Below are 21,172 nucleotides of genomic sequence, written 5' to 3'. Positions count from 1 at the left end.
CATGTGCTGCTCTGGTTTCATCAGAAGCGGCTTAGTCATGCTGACCACATGACCCGGAAAAACTGTCTGTGGACAAATACCTGCTCCCTCGGCCAGTAAAGCGAGATGAGCACCGCAACCCCAGAGTCGTTCGCGACTGGACTTAACTGTCAGCGGTCCTTTACCTTTACCTTTAAGGAGTCTCAAAGCAGCTAACATTCTCCTTTCCCTTCCTCCCCCACAACAAACACTCTGTGAGGTGAGTGGGGCTGAGAGACTACAAAGAAGTGCGACTAGCCCAAGGTCACCCAGCAGCTGCATGTGGAGGAGCGCAGGACTTGAACCCCAGATTATGAATCTACCACTTATAACCACTACACCACACTCGGAAAAGAAAACCATGACCACACGGATTTTATATGAAAGTACTATACCAAGATGTGATTATTATTTTTTTAGTGCTGCACAATCATAGCGGGAAGTGGAAGAGGGATGTCAAGAATATCCATTGTGGTTTCACCATTACGTTCTGGCTGTTGTCCTACCAACACTGGGGAAAGATGCATCTGCATAGTACCTTTCGTACATGGCTTTCAAACTGTATAGTGGGCCGCTATCTACCCCACATTTGTTGCATGCATGACATACCCTGCATCAAAGCAGCGGCTTGACTGAACTTTGTACGGTCCCCTTACAAATGGACCGGTAAGACTACTCTGTATGAGTACAGAATAGAATACATGTTTATAGTACGGGTTAAATATAAAATCCCTGCACACAGAAAATCTGATGTTAGAAGAAGAAGAGTCTGGACTTGAGAACCCGCCTTTCACTCCTCTTAAGGCAGGCATAGGCAAACTCCGGCCCTCCAGATGTTTGGGACTACAATTCCCATCATCCCTAGCTAACAGGACCAGTGGTCAGGGATGCCTGCCTTATGGAGTCTCAAAGCAGCTAACAATCTCCTTGAGTCCATAGTAGAGTTTTCCCATTCCTGTTCTACACATTCCAGTCAGGATTAAATAATTCCAACCATCATTCACAACTTTCATCCATTTCACCTATGCATGTTTTTAAAAAAAGTTTTCAAGTAAAAATACTTATAATATTAAAGAGAACAATTCAGATGATTCAACACAGTAATTATAATGCTCATTCCCCCAAAAGTGGTCCTTGTCTGAACATTTGTCATACCGCTGTCACGATCAGCAAATTTTATTACTAGTGATATATCGAAAATTCTAGCATCCCAAACATGAATTGTCTTTTACAGAATATGAAACATTCAGGGGGCCTTTTTTTGCCGCTGCTAATGAACATAAAATAAATTCTAAATCTGAAGCACGGATGCCTTTTGAATCAGCTCTTCGCACTGAATAACCTGAAAATACAGACAAGCATGTCCAAATTACAAGCAAATTCTTAACTTTATTGTGTTTCTCCATTGTTTTCAATTATAATTTAAATTAGAAGGCAAACAATAAACTGTGCTTTCCATTTAAGAAACAGCAGTAACTAAAACAGCTCACAGCTTCAAACTGGAAACATTTATTCATCTGCTGTTAATATCTGGCCAACAGCCAACATGAAACTGCTTGCATCTGCATTGTGCAACGTTTTATTGGCACTTTATGGTAGAATATCTACTATAAAACAAGTTTAGGGCAATAGGAGACATTTTTACAGTGAAAACAATAATTCTCTTATCCACAAATTCACGTTGTTCACGGACTAACTCCTTGCTGTTTAGAAAACTACTGCAATGGTCATCAGCTCATCTTCCTATTTCTTTTTAGACAGCTCTATTTGGTGTGAATTATGAAGAACTTCCCAAGATGACACAGAAGGCAGTTCAACAGCAAGGGAAGAACGCAAGATGGGCAAAAAGAAAAGAGATGAGTGGGGAACACTTAGAAATCAAATGTCTACGCTTAGCCTTGAAAAGGACTGCCCTCTTTTTGCTTGTAAGGATTCGATCAAGTTGACCTTGCATTGCAAGTCATAGGTACCACAAAATGGAATGAGCTGAACTCCTAGGGAACACTTTGCACTGCCAAACGGAGGCTATAGCTGATGCCCAAACTTAGAACACAAGCTGTATCTTTAATAGCGAGAAACGTCTCTGTCAATTTTGGTTCTCTCAGCTAGACCCTCTTACCTGGAAGTAAGCCCCACTGAACTCAGTAAGACCTACTACTGAATAGATATTGAACATGATTAAAATCTCAAGTAAGAGCCTCAAGCTTCACAGGATCTGGAAAATAAGCACCTTTTCTCTCAGAGCATCTGGCAACATACATCCAGTAATATCACATATTGTTTGTAGGACCTCAGCTTGATATTTTTACCTTTTCAGGCAATAGTTCTTGGTAGTTTACCTCTGGTACTGGACCCTATACAGATAATTTTCTCCAAAAGAGAGGTACCAACTCCATCTCAATATTATGTGAAAGAGAAAGGAGGGGAAAAAACAACTTTCTGTTTTCCATTTATACTGCCTGAGATGCTCCTTCACATTGCCAAGTTCTTTATCTTGCTGCTTCACATAATGAATCTCTTTATTGTGGGATAAGTTTTCCCGGCCACAGCCGATTTCATCTGATGAAATGGACTATGGTCGACAAAAGCTTATGCCATAATAAATATGTCAGGGCTGCATGCAATGATGGCCACATTCAGAGCAGATCCATTGAAATTAATGGGCATGGCTAACTAAGGCCCACTGATTTCAAGTAGAATTTAGTTGGATACTTCCTATAACCCTTAAGTCTTTAAGGTGTCACAAGATAAGATTTGATGTTTAAATACTGGCTTATTATTCTGTTCCAACACATAATCTCCATTATAATGCGCATTCCAGGCAACAATCGACTGACGCGCAACTGAACACATCACAGAGACCGGGAAGTGGCCAGAAAAGGGAGCCTAACTGGGCGGGGTTGTAACAGAGTGTAATGGTCTTATGCACACACCGCCCGGGGTCAGGAATGTAACCCCCTATGCAAATCAGCCGTTGCCTTTACTTTAAAATTCTGAAGTAAACCTCCAATCCTGTAATGGTCTGATAGTCTAAAATTCTCATTCCTCCACCAATCTGTCTTATTAGCACTAACTTTATGCATTTAGACCTCTTACCCAAAAATATTCACAAGCAGTAAAGGACTGATGGACACAGTTCCCTTTAACACAGAGAATCCTGTGGAGTGACGTAGGGTATATACAGATTACTTTATACCAGCTAGGTATTCAAAGACATCTGTCAAGCAGAATTCAATAAGCCAGGAGAGAGGGGAAAGGGATTAAAAAGATCAATAAATCAAAATGGTGAGGACCCAACAATCTATTTTATCTACGTAAGAGAATATGCATCTTTTTTCGCTTCCTTGCTCCATGGCTCCCCGCTTTGGCTTCAAAGGCTTTTAAAGCATTCCTAAGCTGCAAAGACCCCCTTGAGAACTCGTTGGGGAGGTAAAAGAGAAGAAGTAGTATTACTCCAGCTTGGCTGGGAAAAGTCCCACTACACCAGGAATAGGCAAACTTGGCCCTCCAGCTGTTTTGGGACTACAACTCCCATCATCCTTCACTAACAGGAACAGTGGTCAGGGATGATGGGAATTGTAGTCTCAAAACAGCTGGAGGGCTGAGTTTGCCTATGCCTGCACTACACAAACAAGACAGACCAGTGTATTTCTCCGGATCACAGCCAGGGGAGAAAAGAAGTTAAACAAAATTTTAGCCCCACAAAAGAATCTATTTTTGTGTTGAAATTAGTATGTGAAAATGATAAAGGCAGGGCCAATACATCAGAGCTGATTGGCAACACCTCCAACTGCATTTTGAGCAATTTCATTCTGTATGCTGGCAGGATGCAAAAGGACAGTATACAGAAGATATAATCCAGGGCAAGACTATGCATGAATCTCCATAAATGCAACAGGAAATGAACTTTGGAATGTGGCCTCATTAGAAGCAATATGTGGGTTTTTTCTCTATAAATGTCATCTAAAGGTGCCAATCCATCAGGCTATAGGAGAGGGAGAGGCAGAGATGAGACCAGAGGGCCTCTCTGCCAATTTTGGGCCCTCCTCACTCTGAGGGCAGGGACTGACTTATCCCTGGCATTTGTAACATTTCTCTTAGTAAAGGTGGCCGACTCTGGGGTTGCGGTGCTCATCTTGCTTTATTGGCTGAAGGAGCCGGCGTACACCTTCCGGGTCATGTGGCCAGCATGATTAAGCTGCTTCTGACGAACCAGAGCAGCGCATGGAAATGCCGCTTACCTTCCCACCAGAGCGGTACCTATATATCTACTTGCACTTTGACTCAGTTTCCTCCACTCCTGTTCTCTGCCTTATTTGACCTCGCAGGTTTGGTTTTTCTCATGAGGATAAACTTCCCCTTAAGAGACCCCCAGAAAAACATTGGGATATAAATGTAGCAAGTAAAAAAATGCTTGTATAGATGCATGCAACACATTTCAAAGTAGTTCACTGAAGCATAAAATCATTGGATGAATCTAGACATCATATAAAAACCACTCCATAATTCCATTCCAGCTGCTCATAACAAGAACTCTGCAACTAAGAAATAGCGCCTAAGATTGCTTTTTTTCCTCCTCCCTCCCAATCCCTTTTCCTTTTGTGTCATGTCTTTCAGTTTGTAAGTTTGAGGCAGCGACTGTCTGTTTGTAAACCGCTCTTGGAGCCTTTCTTTGGCTTTAGAACAGGATAAAAATGTTATAGACAAAAGAATAAATAAATAAATCAGCTGAATAAAGGCAGAATAATCCATCCGCAAAAGCCAATAAAAAAAAACCCCACATCAAAACTACCCAATAATTTTAAATATCTATTACATCCATTTACAAACCGTCTATTGCTTTTTATTGCATATTTTAGGTGCTCTTGTAAAGGATCACTGTGCTTATTTTATTCTAGCTCCAACTAAACTGCTACTTTCTGGACATTTCCCTCTGAACCCAATACAGCTTCCCCCTCCCGACTCACATAAAGTCCATACCATAATAAAATTTGTCAATCTGTAATGTGCCACAAGACTATTTGTTCTCTTCCCCCCCCCCTGCAACAGATGACAGATCCCCTTTTAGAATCTATAAACTGCTGTAATCAGGAAAGTGACACCCTAGAGAATCAACACAGTCTTCTTAAATTTTAATATCAGTGACTGATACCCAAAAATCCTGTAAACAGGTTTGGTGGCATTTGTGCATCCCGGGGCTTAACGACTTGCTCCCCTACTCCCTAAAAGCAACATCTTCTCACTCAGTATGGAGTAATAGTGTTGGGAATCAATAAAAGATAAAATATGGCTAACATTTATTAATAATAATAACAATTAGGGACCCCATCTCGGACTTTTCCTGGGGAAAAAGAAATGATTGCTTCTGAGACACTTTAACTTAAAAGAAATACAGTACTGTTTAACTGAAAGTGGAGAAGATGGATGTTCGCATGGACCGAAGGTTTTAAGTAATCATATTTTATTCTTTTATGTAAACAGCAGAAGGAAAATCAGAAGTTCCTTTTCTGTATTTTTTTGCTAATCTTTCTTTTCTTTTGATTTATTTTATTTTCTCTTTCTCTATATTTCCTCTCTTTATTTCTATTGTTTGTTTCTTTTCTTCTTGTTTTTCTCCTTTGTTTTGTTGTTCTCCCTCCCTGTTTAGGGACGTTTTTAATGACTGATGTTTTAATGCATTTTTAACCTTTTGTAGGAAGCCGCCCAGAGTAGCTGGGAAAACCCAGCCAGATGGGCGGGATATGTATGTATGTATGTATGTATGTATGTATAAATAAATAAATAAATAAATAAATAAATGTTTGTTTGTTTTTGCAATTTCACTGTATTATGGGAAAATCTCATTTTTTAAAAGAGCAAATTCATTTTTGTGAGCTTCAAATTTTGAAAACTCAAAAGGTGTGTGTGGGGGGGTGGGTGTGGGTGTGGGTGTGTTAAGGGACCCAGAAGACTATCTCGCTGAAAAAATGATAGCAGAACAACTTCAAGGTCTGCTTTCTTTGCAAGACCAACCACGCAACACAAAATCAGTTTATGTAATGCACATTCAACTTTGTAACTCACATTCCCATGCCATTGCTTAGGAAAAAGGTCCCAGCTAATATACAAAATGGCAATTCGAGTAACATTGTTTCAACATTTAAAACAAGAAGATAGCATTGTGCAAATGTGTTTCGTAATGTGAGCAAGTACTGTATGTCTGAATGGACACCTCAGAATAAAAACTTTCCCGAGAGAGTAAACTAACACCACTTATTTTGGGTTGCCATCTTTCAAAAAGCAAAACACCGGATGCAAAAGTTGTTCAGCTTTAAGGAAATTCGGCAAAAACTAGACTTCCGACATAGGCTGCCATACGTCCAGATTCCGACTACTGTATTCTGGCTATGTCCAGGAAATTCCAGACATATGGCAACCCTAACTTATTGCAGCCTCCATTCTGGACTACAAACCCCATCAGCCTCAGCCAGCACAGCCAAAATGTCTGAAGGGCACCAGGTTGGCTAAGACAATGTCTCTTTGAAACAAAATATTAAAAAAATCCTTCCAGTAGGACCTTAGAGACCAACTAAGTTTGTTAATGGTATGAGCTTTCGTGTGCATGCACACTTCTTCAGATACACTCAAGTGTGTTTCTGAAGTTTGCATCTAAAGAAGTGTGCATGCACACGAAAGCTCATACCCATAACAAACTTGGTTCGTCTCTAAGGTGCTACTAGAAGGATTTTTTTTATTTTGTTTCGACTACGGCAGACCAACACGGCTACCTACCTATTTCTAGAACAATGTCTCTTTGGTCACTCAACAGACAGTTGAATGCCCACAGCGGTCCTGTTGCCTCTTCGGATCAGAGGATCTGGTTCGCATTATAGTCTTTAAAATGTGTTTGCATGAGCTGCTACAGAGGAGTTTTTCCTGCAGTCTCTCTTATCCACGTTTAGCCTGTCTGCAACAACCACAGTACTGCCTCATGCTTTTCACAGTTGTCCCTTATCATATGCAATTGTTTGTTTCACTGTGGCACATGTATTTTAATGTTAAGTGCCTCGGAGGATTATTCCTCTATCAGTGTATATTAAACGTTGCGTTGCATACAACAGTGTATTTGCATTTATGTACCACCTTTCTGTCAAGGCACCCAAGGCGGCTCAGAGCTTTAAAATGCCTAAACAGATGAATCACATAAAAAGTAAAGTTGACCAGGAGTTGGAGGACAATTGGACAAGAGCAGATTCCCACCCACCCATCCCAATGCTGTTGGCATTGTTTTGGTTGTTATACACAGTGGTACCTTGGTTACAGACGCTTCAGGTTACATACGCTTCAGGTTACAGACTCCACTAATCTGGAAGTAGTACCTCGGGTTAAGAACTTTGCTTCAGGATGAGAACAGAAATCGTGTGGCGGTGACACGGTGGCAGTGGGAGGCCCCATTAGCTAAAGTGGTCCTCGGGTTAAGAACAGACCTCCAGAACGAAATAAGTTCTTAACCCGAGGTACCACTGTACAGTCATACCTCATGTTACATTTGCTGCAGGTTGCGCGTTTTCAGGTTGTATCCCGGGGCGACCCGAAGGTACTCACGCATGCGCAGACGAGCAAAATGACGTCACGCACATGCGCAGAAGAGGCAAATCGTGACCCACGCATGCGCAGACGCGGGTTGTGTTCTTTTCAGGTTGCAAACGGACCTCCGTAATGGATCCCGTTTGCAACCAGAGGTACCACTGTACAGCCACCTTCAGTATATGCTTACACTATTGTTCGTAATCCTGGACAAGGAAGATTCTAGTCAGTTTGCCCAGAGAAGCCTGGCATCTGTCACCCCTAACACATGGCTTCCCTCCAGAAACCTGGCTCCTTAAAGCAGTGTTAGAAACTCAGATATATAGGTGCCAAATGGTGCCTTGAACCAGGGTTTAAACAGAATGTCTAACTGCCATTTTGGGGCCAGGTAGCTCGAAAGTTGTATTTTTCAATACCATTTTTTGTTCCTGAATTTTGTTCCGATTGCACAGATAAAATAACCCAGATAGAATTCCAAAGGATGCGCTGTTAGCGTGTGAAAACAGTCAGGATCCAAGGATCCCCTGGCATGCACCTCCAGATGGTGGAGAGTGGAGACGTCAGGCACCATCCTGGCAACGGGCCACCTTCACTTGGTCGCAGGTGGCCGATAGCCAGGTGCAAAATGCACCTGGTGAATTCTGAACATTGCTCCTGATTGCACTCCAGATTATTGATTAGAATACAATAGTGGGCACTGAACTGAGAGCAGCAAGTGATCAGTAGGTGGACTCCTCCGCAACTGGATTTTATATACGTGGGGTTATTTAATCCTGGGCAAAGGGGCCGCTGACAAGAACACACAACATTGCAAGAACAAAAGAAAGACCTACTTCAAAAATTGTCAGGGGCTTATGATGACGAAGGCCAATGATTTATGCAGACGTCAGAGATGCTGGGATACTAGACAGGAACAAGGAGAGGAAAAAATGGAATCAAATGACAGCCATGTGAGTTTACGAACGCAAGCCAGTCACCTGAACCAGCAACCGCAGGGCTCTGATGCATCTGCTGATCTTAAGCTTTGTTCTGTCTATAATGCTTTTTTTATTTATTTGGGAGGCCAAGATGCCTCTGGAAGAAAATTCATCCATAGGGCAGGTAATACTGTGGCAACTTCTGATTCCTAGCATACTCAGAAGGACCCATCATGGGCAACAGCTGCTGGTAGATCTGATTTCATGCAAGTAGTCTAATCCTTTTCCAAAAAAATTTTTTTTGTGCTTTTTCGCATCTATCCCCCCCCCCCTTTTTAAGGTCACCTATGCTCCCATCACAAGATCCAGTGAAACCAAATTCCCTTCAATTATGTGGAAGAAGAATTTATTCCGTGTGTGTGTGCACACGCGCTACTTACTCTAATAGGGACAAAACAAAATCTTAAATCCTGCCATAACAGCAAATAAGGGCTTATTGGGGTGGCATTCAGATGGCATTTTATTCCACCTTCCCAAAATTTCTTTATATCTTCCTGTTTCATGTCATGCAAAAGCCCCTTTTGGAAATCTGGGGTGGTGGGGAGAAATTATTTGCAACCCTTTTAACTTGGAAAATTGCAGAAGGTTGCACTGTAATTTTCCTGCAGTGTCCCTGGTATGATGAAATGTGGAGCAGTATCCCAGTACCCAGTTCTTTTCTGCCGTTAAAAATTTTGGGAGATGTGGCAGCATATCGATCAAAGAGTCGCAGTTCCTTAACACAGCAGCTACTGCAGTGCAAAAGGAACATTAAAATCAGGATAGAAGTGCTAGCATTATAACCAGTAAAACATATGCAATAGATTCCACACCTGAATGCCACCTGGGAGGCAAAACGCACAGGACTGTATCAACACCACGCATTTAAGGCACATCAGTTTGCTCAGTAAATCCTGGGACAGTAGTTTGCTAAGGGACAGTAGTTTGTTAAGGGTGCTGGGGACTGAAGCTCTGTGAGCGGTAAACTACATTTCTCAGGACTCTCTGGGGGAAAGCCATGTGCTCTAAATGTATGGTGTGGGTATCATGAACAGGAATGGGAGTAACAAGAAACGGCTGAAAGAAGATCTGCAGAGTCAATGCTTATATTTGGGACCTTAGGGATATATTATTATAGTTGCTGTATTTTTTATATATATATCCTGCCTTTTTCCGAGACCAGGACTTGGGCAGGTTCTGGCTAAAGGCAGAAACTACAGGGAGACCAGGGAGTGGAGTTTGGATTGGATTTGATATCCCACTTTATCACTACCCTAAGGAGTCTCAAAGCGGCTAACATTCTCCTTTCCCTTCCTCCCCCACAACAAACACTCTGTGAGATGAGTGGGGCTGAGAGACTACAAAGAAGTGCGACTAGCCCAAGGTCACCCAGCAGCTGCAGGTGGAGGAGCGGAGACGCGAACCCGGTTCCCTAGATTACGAAACTACCGCTCTTAACCACTACACCACACTGGGAGAAAGGTTCCTAACACCAAACTATCAGAATGAAGCACGTGCTAAACAGAGGCTTCTGGCCCAGGCTTCCTCGCTTGCAGGAGTAAAAAAATAGGCACTGCTGCTCTTTGTTAGGCTGCCTTTGCGTCACCCTGTCCTGTGTGTTTTGACACATATTATACCAAAAAGGAAAAAAGGAAACTTTCAGTTTTTAAGCCTGCAACAGGTAAAGAAAAGAAAAGGTATCTTCATACAAGAATATTTAAAATGCAGAACTGGCAGTGGAGAGAGTGGCTAGAGCAGGCTAGGAGGAAAGGCCTGCTGTGCCTTTGGTAGCCAACATGGTGCCCTCCAGATGTTGGGACTCCCAACTCTCGCTAGCATGTCAGCAGTCAGAGTTGTGGTGGCTGTAGTTCATCACATTGGCTACTTTGTGCTATGTGTTTGCTAAAACAGGCTGCTGTCAGATTACTGGGCACTCGGGTTGTGAAGGGGCCATAGCTCAGTGGTGGAACACATGCCTTGCTATTAGGAAGCTCTCCAGGTAGGAGATCTAGGAAGAACCTCTACCTGAGATCCTGAATAACTGCTACCAATCACAGTAGACAGAACTGGGCGAGATGGACCAAAGGATAGAAAGTTGCTTGTTCACTACGCATTTGGATAGGTAACCAAATTCTGCATGGTGGCTCCTGAGATCAAGAAGCAGGTTTTCGTCTATGTTTGGATACAACTGGATGCACTGATTTTTTTCAAGTTACAGAGCAGCACTGGGTACGAGGCTCGAGGCTGCTAATATATTCATAAACGGGACACCAAAAATATTCTTGCGTGGGGTATAAGTAAAATATTTATAATTCTTCGGCCACACCACTTCTTCCATGTCTTATTTACAGCCATTTAACTGCAAAAGAATCAACCCACCATTTTGCAGTAGTACCATGCCCTGGCTCACAACACTGGTACAGAGCAACACGTCACAGTGGTGTACTGCTATAGCAATGGCTCCTGACCATTTCTCTGCAAGGACAGAAAGCCACAGCACGGAGCCTTTTGCTTTTCAGCAAATTTTAAGATGCAGCTTACCAATACGACCCAGAGTTGGAAACGGCTGCAACCCAGCCAAGTGTCACATCTCACTTTGTGGAAAACCACAGTTGCTGCAAGCCCTGAAGGGCAAGAGATGATGACAGATTATGAAATAAACCTGTTTCGGCTTTCTCACAAACAATCCAGAGAGAGGGGCCAACAATGGAACAGAAACGGATTGAAGTGGATCCAAACGAAGAAATTCAGCTTTGTGCTAATGCGACCATGCTGTCAAATGCAAGCTTTTCTGCTCACTTGCTGCAACACACTGCTCTGGGGTTTCTCTCGACCCCCAGAGCCAATTTGGGAGGGAATTCCTGTTGCCCTAGCAGGACTCACTGCTCCCACAAGAGCCACTATTTAGTTGAATCTGGCCCAAAATCTCCTCCTGAGGGATGCTGCTTGCAATACAATGTCATATATAACAAATTATTATCAAGCAGCTTTGGGTGTTGTTGTTTTTGAGGATCACATTTCATCCTATTACCAAGCCCAGAATTTGTTTGTCAATAGAAACAGGTTCTTAAAACAAGACAACAACATGCAGCTTTATCGTTCAGTGTTCATACACCTTAAGATGTGTATCAATGCTTGTTCCAAGGTGGAACTGGCTGTGGCTTCAGAGAATGGACAAGAATGAGGGGAGGGGGAGAGAGAAAAAAAAAGGATTGCAGAGGAAGTGCTTTTGTCTGCCTTCTACAGAACATCAAAGGCTACTTCCCTGCTTCCTTCCATAGCTATTGATTGAAGGGAGAAATGGGCCCATGTATATATTTGAGAGGATGGTTCACATGTGTGCAGACTTGTGACTGGATGTGTCTTGGGATGCTACATATGTGCATATTTGGCTATCCCTGGGTGCAAAGGAGAGCAAATGTCTATTTATCAAAGTAGAGGAAAGAGAGGGAAGGAGTGTGTATGGGGGGGCAGAGAAGAGAGAGACAAAAACAGATATCTTGATTTTGGTACAGTCATGGTTCCAGACTGAAGAAGAAAAAAGGAGGAATTGAAGTTCCCAACATGCTACGTATTACTGATTTTTCTACGGACCTACAGATCTATACATTTTCTTAGGACCAACTCTTAAGTAGGATGTCAAATTTCATCAGAAACAGAACTGAGAGCAGAAATTGCTGCAATGTGCATGCTCAGGTGAGGTCAAGAATGGAAACTGTGCAAGCCAACGGGGGCTGTATTAACTACCTTTATGTTTTTAGACTACAAACATTATGCAAACAATGGTAATGTGCAATATGTACATGATTCATTTAATCACACTCAACGCACACGTCTCAAAGTGACGCACAACAAAACTAGGGAAGAAACAGTGAAAACAACACAAAAACCAAACCACCAGATATATTTTAAATAAACACAAAAAACCAATACAAAATAGACACCCATGGCAGAGACTCATTCATCAAACTGAAAATCTGTCAGGGGGAAACGTCTTCAGTTTCTGGAAAGTGGAGATAGAGGGTGCCTGTCATATCTTGATGGGGGCAGCCATACAGAAAGCCCTGCTTTGTGTTACTGTGGAGTGAGCTTCTGATATCTTTAGAACTTGCAGGAAAAGCTCTCCAGCAGACCGCAGTGACCTACTGGATATATAAGGGATAAAGTGTTCGAAACTCCCATTGTTCTAGGTGTATTTTGCGACAGGGAATTTCATTAGAGCGCGCAGTTTGTGAGCTCTGGGCGCAGGAATGTGCCTAAGATTTCAGTTTAAAACTGCAGAGTGGAAGGAAAGGAGGACCATTTTCGGCCTCCCCACTTCTAGCTACTCTCTGAAGACTGGAGAAGAGACCCTCTTAAGAATATCAGGGGGGTAAGCAGGGGAGGGACTAGACAGTGTGAAAAATGAACATAATAATTTAGCTGCAGCTTGTTCATTTTCAGCTTTGCATTCTTGTCATTAAAAAAGCGTAAACAATCAGTTGTTGCGCCCATAACCTAGGTCTAAGGTGCCATTTAGCTCCTAGTTTTCACTTCTCAGTTTCTAACACTGAAGGGATAAGGCAATCTTTCAAGTTAACAGTCCTGAGCTGGAAAGGGCTTCATATGTTAGCACCAACACCTTGAACTTGACCAAGTAGCAGACTGGCCCTGGCTACAAATTCCTCAAGCAAGGTGTTATATGGCTGCAGTATTTTGCCCCCATACACAACCCAGCCAAGTTAGGAACAATAAGGAGGAAACAAACGGAAAGAAACTCTGATGGGAGCTTCAGGTTGTGTTGGGGGCCACACACAGAGCCCACCTATGCTCTGTGTCCTAGCCAAGGTATGCCACAATCCCCTGATGGAGTTTGGCCACCCACGTAGAGGACTGACCAACCCAGATAGGATATAGATATTAAAATGGAGTTTTAACTGCTAAGAGGGATAATTACTGAACGCCGAGATTTGACTCCACTCCCAGCTGAGACACAAGCAGCAAGAAGCTCACAGTGAATACCCAGCTGCATGAAAAGGTTGCAATTTGATCCCTGTCCTACCAAGGTCTTTAAAGACAACCACCACCTTCTGGATGCAGTCCAACCATCTGAAAAAAGTTGAAAAGTTTGTCAAGTGGAGTAGTGGGCAGGATATCTATATTCGGCATCAAGGAGATGCCTACATGATACTTCTTGCCCACCACATGGGTGGTCTGTGTTGTCAGCTATGACAACTTGTTTTTAGAGGTTGGGAAGTCTGGATCTAGGCACCTGCCTACCCACAACAGGTGTCAAAGATTAAAGCACTCATCATTTGTTCAGCAAACTCATCTTGTAGATAGTAAACAGATCACTGATATTTGGTACAGTGGTACCTTGGTTTAGGAACTTAATCCATTCCGGAAGTCCATTCTTAAACCAAAGCGTTCACAAACCAAGGTGTGCTTTCCCATAGCAGCAGAGGACTCAATTTACAAATGGAACACACTCAAGAGGAAGCAAAACATGTTCTTATTCCAAGGCAAAGTTCACAGACCAAAACACCTACTTCTGGGTTTGCAGCGTTCTTCTTAATCCAAGTTGTTCATAAACTAAGTTGTTCTTAAACCAAGGCCTTCAGGTTCAGTTTGTTTCCCAAGATCATTTTTTGCCCAGGACTATAGTTGCAGTTCCAAACCTTTCTTTAGTCTTATCGCTGCTTTCCCTTGACTCTTGCTGTGATTCAAGACAACTCTGTTCCTATTTTGGTCACACCTTGACCTATATGTTTTCTTCATTCCAGTTTTATCCTGCCTTTCTTCAAAGGAGTTCAAACTGGCATACACACCTCATACAATCCACTTTTTAACCTCACAACAATCCTATGAAATAGGTTAGGCTGAAAAAGAGTGACTGGCCCAAGTTCAACCATCGAGGTTTATGGAAGCGCCGAGATTTGGACCCGAGGCTCCCTAGCCATGGCCTTACAATCATTACTCCGTAACACTCTTCCAAGGTTATAGTAAGGTTATTCACAAACAGTTCTCCAACATTGCCTATTTTAGTTATAACAGATTTATTCAACTGCTGACACATTAAGATCTTTTAAATATGTATATATGTATATTTGTTGGCCACGTTCCAGTAGCTTTAGTACAGAAATTATTTCAGCAATTTTGCCTGCCCCAAATGTCGTATCTTTCTGTGTATTTTGAGATGCACCTCTCCAACACCATGAACCCTTCATTTTTAGCTGTTGTGAGCCGCCCTCTACTCTTGAAGAAAAATGGGGAAGGAAGGCAGTTTTTAAAAATGTGTGCAGGCTTTCAACAGGAAGCCATATAAATGGAATAAACTATTCCTGCACTGGTATGTAAGCAAACACTAATGAACCACATAACTTTCAGAAAAGTTCCCAATCAAAATTTAAAGACTCCCTAGTAAATTTAGAATTTGCAACTTATATACCATAACAGGAAGGACTATAATGAATCCCATGGAGTCTTGGTCACTGGATTTTACTCAATGCAGGTTTTAAGGAGGTAGGAGTAACATTTATTGTAACTTTTCTAGTTTCTCACGTGTTATAAGTAAATCCAGACCCAAGTCTGGATTATCAGATCAAAGCACCCTTATCATATGTTATCTAGGTCTAAGATGCGAGTAAGTGAACGGTAACATCTGAAACGAGTCTTGAGCAATAAGACATTAGACTAATCCAGTTCAATGTCCACCCTTAAATCTTTATCAAGAAGAAGTGCTGAGATCTATTCCAGGCACGCAATACAATCCTATGCACATTTACTCAAAAGCGAAGTCACACTTTCAATGGAACTTGCTCCCTGCTATGCAAACATAAGGTTGAAGCCTTACTTACACATCCTTCTTTAAGATATGAGCAGATAAGTGGCCCCCAAAATAAAATTATAATGGTATTAAAAACACATGAACAAAAATCACTTGCAGCCACAAATTACTAGGACAGTAGTTCAAAACAAAAACACATATTAGTTTCTCAAACTCCGCTCATCATTTGTGCTTTTTCATCTGTGAATATGGGAACAGGCACAGCATGTTGTTCCTACTATTATTCAAATAAAGATCTCGATACAAAAAGTTCCAAAGTGGATCATGCAATGCACCAGGAGAAAGGGGCTGTTCTTTGCCAGCAGCTGATTGCCACGTACAGATCTGGGACTGCTTAAATCCCATTCACATGCATGCAACACCCATTTAATTAGGCCTTTCATCCTGTTGAGGCACGTGCAAATCGTGTATCCTTGCTCATGCTCTACTGCTCTGGATCAAACCCCTATCATTAAGGAAACGTGTAACCTGGGCAAAAAGCCAAGGCACACAGACGACTGCACAGCTCACATCCAAAGAAACAGCTTTTTAAGTTGAACTTAACTCAATACAATCGGGATTTGCTTTGTAAATAGTCATTGCATTTTCAAACTTGGTGAAGCTTCTCCCGATTTACATTTGTGGATTTCTTTTGCTTTCATTTAGTATCACCAGCTTTTGATGGCTTTCTAGCTAACTGTCAAGTGGAAGGTTCTTATGACGAAACCCACAGAGGGCATGTTTTGCAAACAGAAGTCCTAAGGTCTAAATCCTGTTGTCGCAGGAAGGAAGACTGGGAAAGACCTCTGGCTTGAGTACCTGGAGAACCAATGCTAGCCTGTTTATACAATTCTGGGTTAGATGGACCAAGTGTGTAAGAATGCAATTCTAAGCAAACTTACTCTTGGGAGTAGATCCTGCTGAACCGAGTGAGGCCTGCTTTTGAGGAGACATGCACAGAATTGCACTGCATCAGGTTAATAGGAAGGGTAGGCAAGGGGTGAGAAACATTGCTTGCTTCCAGATATTTATCTATTTTCTTTGTAAAAAGCACCCTCTATCATTTTCTTGAAGAATAAATGGTAATTGTTAAATGCAGTACAAGTGTGGAATCTCCCTTGTTAACATCACAAAATCCGAGCCATGCCATCTAGTTTCTGGCAGATATTTCTATTTATTTAAGACATATATTTTTTTTGCACCACCCCACTGCAGATCAGAATTCACGGCAGTGTACAGATATGACCACCACAGCTATGAATATCAAATAAGATGCATGGCATGTGATTGATGCTGTGGGTTGTACCCTATGAAAGTTCATGGCCAGATATCCAATATAGCTTGATCTGCATGAGAAGGAAGGCAGTAATGCAGTGGCAGAGCCCTGAAGAACCAACAGAATGGATGATAAAATTTCAGATGGCAGGCAGGGGAGAAATCATTTTTTAATCCTTCCCGGGGGGGGGGGGGGATATTCCTGAAAATAACAAAACTAGCAGAGCCAGAAGACAGCTGGGAAGGAAACCTATGTGTGCTCCTCCCAAAACATGAGGAAACATTAAAAAAATATATTATTCTCACTTGCAACCTGCAGTGATTCCATCTATTCTACCACCTTCGTTCTGTTGCATGTACAGTGGTACCTCGGGTTACAGGTGCTTCAGGTTACAAACGCTTCAGGTTACAGACTCCGCTAACCCAGAAATAGTGCTTCAGGTTAAGAACTTTGCTTCAGGATGAGAACAGAAATCGTGCTCCGGTGGTGCAGCAGCAGCGGGAGGCTCAATTAGCTAAAGTGGTGCTTCAGGTTAAGAACAGTTTCAGGTTAAGAATGGACCTCCAGAACGAATTAAGTACTTAACCCGAGGTACCACTGTATAGGCCAGCCCTTAAGGAGCCATGAGATTATTTGGCCCAGTTCACACAGCTTGCCAGGATGCTACCCCTACACAGGCTGAAGAAGTAAGTGTTAGGTCACAATGCATGTTAGGTGACTTGGGCTTCTGAGGGTGGAATCTCTCTTCTCCCTGATGCAAGGATGGTGCCAGCCCTGGAAGTTACGTGAACACAGTCATCAAGTTTATAAAAGTATATGCTTCTATCATTCTCTCCATAAGACGGCCCTTTCCGTTTCCCCTTATCGTTTTGTCCTGTTCCAATTCATGCATCTTTAATGATTAAGAATGTGTTCTCCTTCCTTCTAATGTATTCTTCCTCCATTTTATATGCAGGTAAAGGATCCCATACATGCTCCCCACTCGCAATCTTCTGAAACCCTACCTCTTCTTTCCGCCTTTTTATAGACAAAATTTAAAATTATTAGGGAGCTGGGATTTTTGCCGCTTTTGTGCAGCAGTACCGCGCCGCAAGCAGCCAGCATTCATATGCGTTCAGTGTAAATAAATAATTGTCGTAACATCCAGTCAAAACTGCGGGAGGAATTCAGAATGGCAGAACATAATTACCCAGCCTGGAAGCCAGCCAGATCACGGTGGTTGACATCCCTGTTCTAGTGAGATCTTTGAAAGTGCAGTGATTAGTTACAATGCTTCACATAATTAAATGAGAATATGAGTGAACGTTCAAAACGGAATTCAGAAATATCTGTCACCAATTCATTATCTACCAGAACGGCAAAATGGTGCCATTTTAGTGATTTATCTTTAATGGCACCAGCACTACAGTCCAAAAATACATGAGCTGGATCCATCGTTTAAATACACGAGGAAGGCGGGAGACAAACACATCATAAAAAAAAGACATTTCCCCCCTGTAATTTGGGAGTTGCTTTAAGAAGCAGTAAATGAGCAGCCCTATCGCAGAATTTCATTAATTCAGCACAAGATTGGCACAGTAATTACTAGGAATTATTTTTATTGGTAAAATCTTGGAGAAAAGCTGTTTTGTTTCGTTTTTCCACCACCGTGAGGGAAAAACAAATCACCTCATAACGTTTTTAATTTTAACAAGTTTTCATCAATACAAATTAAGCGGCACATAATAAGCCTCGGCAACATATTCGGATTGTTATTACTTAAAAACATCAGATTCAGATATTAAATTTATTATTAAACTATGGTGGCATATCTAAAAAGGCAATTCATTAGTTAATATGAAGATATGTAATTGGGTACTGATTGCCTCACTATATTTAAGTAGTGGAGAGAATTTAGCAACGGAGCGGCGTCTACTGATTAAAAGCTGCGGAGGGAGGGGGAAATCAAGCACGACAAGATGACAAAAATATTTTTTTGGGGGGGAGGGCTTAAAAACAAACCCACAGCAACAAAATGGCAGCGAAGGCTGTTCCCTGCACCCATGCTGTCATGTGATGCAACTGTGCCGTGAAATGCCAATGGGAGTTGGTGCATAAAGTTGGTGGCACCTAGGCTAAGGCTTGGATCCTAACTCCCCCCCCCCCCAATACCATAAACTGAAGACGAGTTGTACTCCATGCGTGCAACTCTCCTACTGCACGGAATGAAACTTACAATCTGGGTCTATTTTATATCTGCTCCAAGACTGGATTCTGTTCCTAGATTGTATAAAAGGTTCTACTCAGCTGCAAACCAATATCTTTTAATGATTATAACGTACTATGACATATTGTTACAACTAATTAGTACACATCCTTGTTCAGGAAATGTATGAAGTATGCAATGCCAAAACTGATTTAAATCAATGGCTTACAGTACAGTCAAACGCACACCAGGTCAGAAGTGAGTCCCAATGAGATCGGAGGGACTGCAAGGTAGGTGTGTAAAGGGATCGCAACCTTAGATCATTTTTTTCCTTGGCAATTTAAATAATGGTTTTAACTCGCCTGGATTTAAATTAATCCACTCAGTTTCCTGGACAAAGAATGTGCCATCTGTAATAAATACTGAAGTGGTTGCCCTTGCTATGGGAGGGAGGAGTGCAAAGTACAAGTCAATGTACCGTGTATACAGAAGGCCCATGGTTCAGTCCCCAGGATCTGCAGTGAAATATTTTTAGGGCAGATCCACACCATATATTCAAAAGTGCATCTAACACACATTTAAAGCCCTTGATGGAACTGTACTTCGTTGAGGGTACTGAGAAATGTGTATTTGTAAGGGGCAAGCCACACTTCCCAGGATTCTTTGGGGGAAGTAATGTGCTTCAAATGTGTGTTAAATGCGTTTTAAATGGTGCGGATCTGCCCTCCGATAGTGACAGGGCCAGGACAAATTTGCCTGAGACCCTGGAGAGCGGGTGTCAGCCAGTGTAGACATGTTTTGACTAGATGAACCAATATTTCAGTAAAAGGCAGCTTCATATAGAAGATTACTGTATGACTCAAATACTATATTATACCATTGCAACACAGTGCTCCTAAATATTATTCTGTTATTTGATTATTTAATTCCTATACGGCTTCATATGTTGAAAAAATATCTCTTAAGTGGTGTACAAAAAAACAGAAGCGACAACAGAACAAAATATTACAATAATAAACAGTTCCGTACAGAAATGTTACATTAATCCAAAGCTACTAATATCTATATATAAAATCAACATCAATTCCTTTTCCTTCTGAAACACTCTCAGCCTCCCGGTTCTCACCCAGGATCCAAATGAACGCTCAGCTCTCAAAAGTCTCACAATGAGACTCTACCCATTTGTCTGAACTCCCCTGAAATAATTGTAGGAAGCAATGTTCTGTTAAGAGACTCTCACCTCAAGCAACACTAAGTTTTGTTTCTGTTTTTTAGTGAAAATAGCACAGAAATAGGTCAAGTTTCCCCTGTTTAAATTTCTCCTATGCACTTTTCAATAATACAACAAGCTGTCTAGGGATCACTGAATTGGTAGAGTCTCTTAATCTCAGTGTTATATACTGTAAATTCAAGCCCCACATGGGGGGGGGGATCTGCATGCAGGGGGTTGAGCTAGATGACCCTCAGGGTCCCTTCCAACTCTTTAATTCTATGAAAAAAAGACACTAAAAATGGGAAACTTCTCTGTTTGCTATGGGCAAAACGGGGCATTAATGAAGAATTCTTTCTGATATCACTCATCGCTTAATCCAGTTCTTTGGTAATCATCTAATGTAACATCTGGGAGGATAAAGGGGTGAGTATGTTTGCTAATGTTTGTTAACATTTCCTTCTCTCTCCTTTAAGTTGCCTGGTTACGTCTCATCCAACTAATTATAAATGTAATACATGAAAATTCTGTGGGTTTTGAATTATTAGATCAGGGGTCAGCAACCTTTTTCAGCCTCAGACCATATGGTGGGCCGGACTATATTTTGAAACAAAAATGGATGAATTCCTATGCCCCACAAATAACCCAGAGATGCATTTTAAATAAAAGGACACATTCTACTCATGTAAAAACACGCTGATTTCCGGACAGTCCGTGGGCTGGATTGAGAAGGAGACTGGGCCACATCTGGGCCCCAGGCCTTAGGTTGCCTACCCCTGTAGTAGATTTTCCTATCGTGGAAAACAGCCAAAACCGTTGACTACTAAAGCGTATTTCCTGCTTCAAAATCCACCAATTTACTTCTAAGCAGTTAGTAGAACACCCCTAAGAGCAACCCGTCTACATTCTTAAAAGTCAACTTCAAAAGAAGATGGAAAACCCCAAACCTTGCTCAAATCTAACAAGTACCGCTGAATCTCCTTTTTCCCCAGGTACCTGATTTGCCAGTGAAGAAATGGAACAGGGCACAGAGGATGTCCCTTTCCTCCTGTTTTCAAATAAAAAGTTGTTTCTAAGAAGCATTGTTACCGTCACAAAAAGGGATCTCAACTTTGCCACTGGACTTTGTATAGTCTAGCAGCAAAGCCTATCTTTC

At 41.8% G+C, this 21,172-nt stretch overlaps 1 protein-coding gene across 25 annotated transcripts in view; it reads right to left on the bottom strand.

Annotated features, from left to right (window-relative positions):
- Positions 1 to 21,172, bottom strand: part of ZMYND11 (zinc finger MYND-type containing 11) — a 101,339-nt gene that overhangs the window by 67,082 nt on the left and 13,085 nt on the right. For 7 of the 25 annotated variants that reach the window (XM_083704897.1, XM_083704891.1, XM_083704910.1 and 4 more), the window contains exon 2: positions 8,418 to 8,487. The exons of 16 other annotated variants lie outside the window; for them this stretch is intronic. The gene's annotated coding sequence lies outside the window, so the exon portion shown is untranslated. Of the gene's footprint in view, positions 1 to 8,417; positions 8,488 to 21,012; positions 21,161 to 21,172 lie in introns of those variants that run through there. 2 more of the 25 variants (XM_083704904.1, XM_083704905.1) reach the window with 2 other exon arrangements.

This window comes from Podarcis gaigeae (assembly GCF_964106915.1).
Source record: "Podarcis gaigeae genome assembly, chromosome: 12".
NCBI lineage: Eukaryota > Metazoa > Chordata > Lepidosauria > Squamata > Lacertidae > Podarcis > Podarcis gaigeae.
This window is presented reverse-complemented; position numbering and strand designations above follow the sequence as displayed.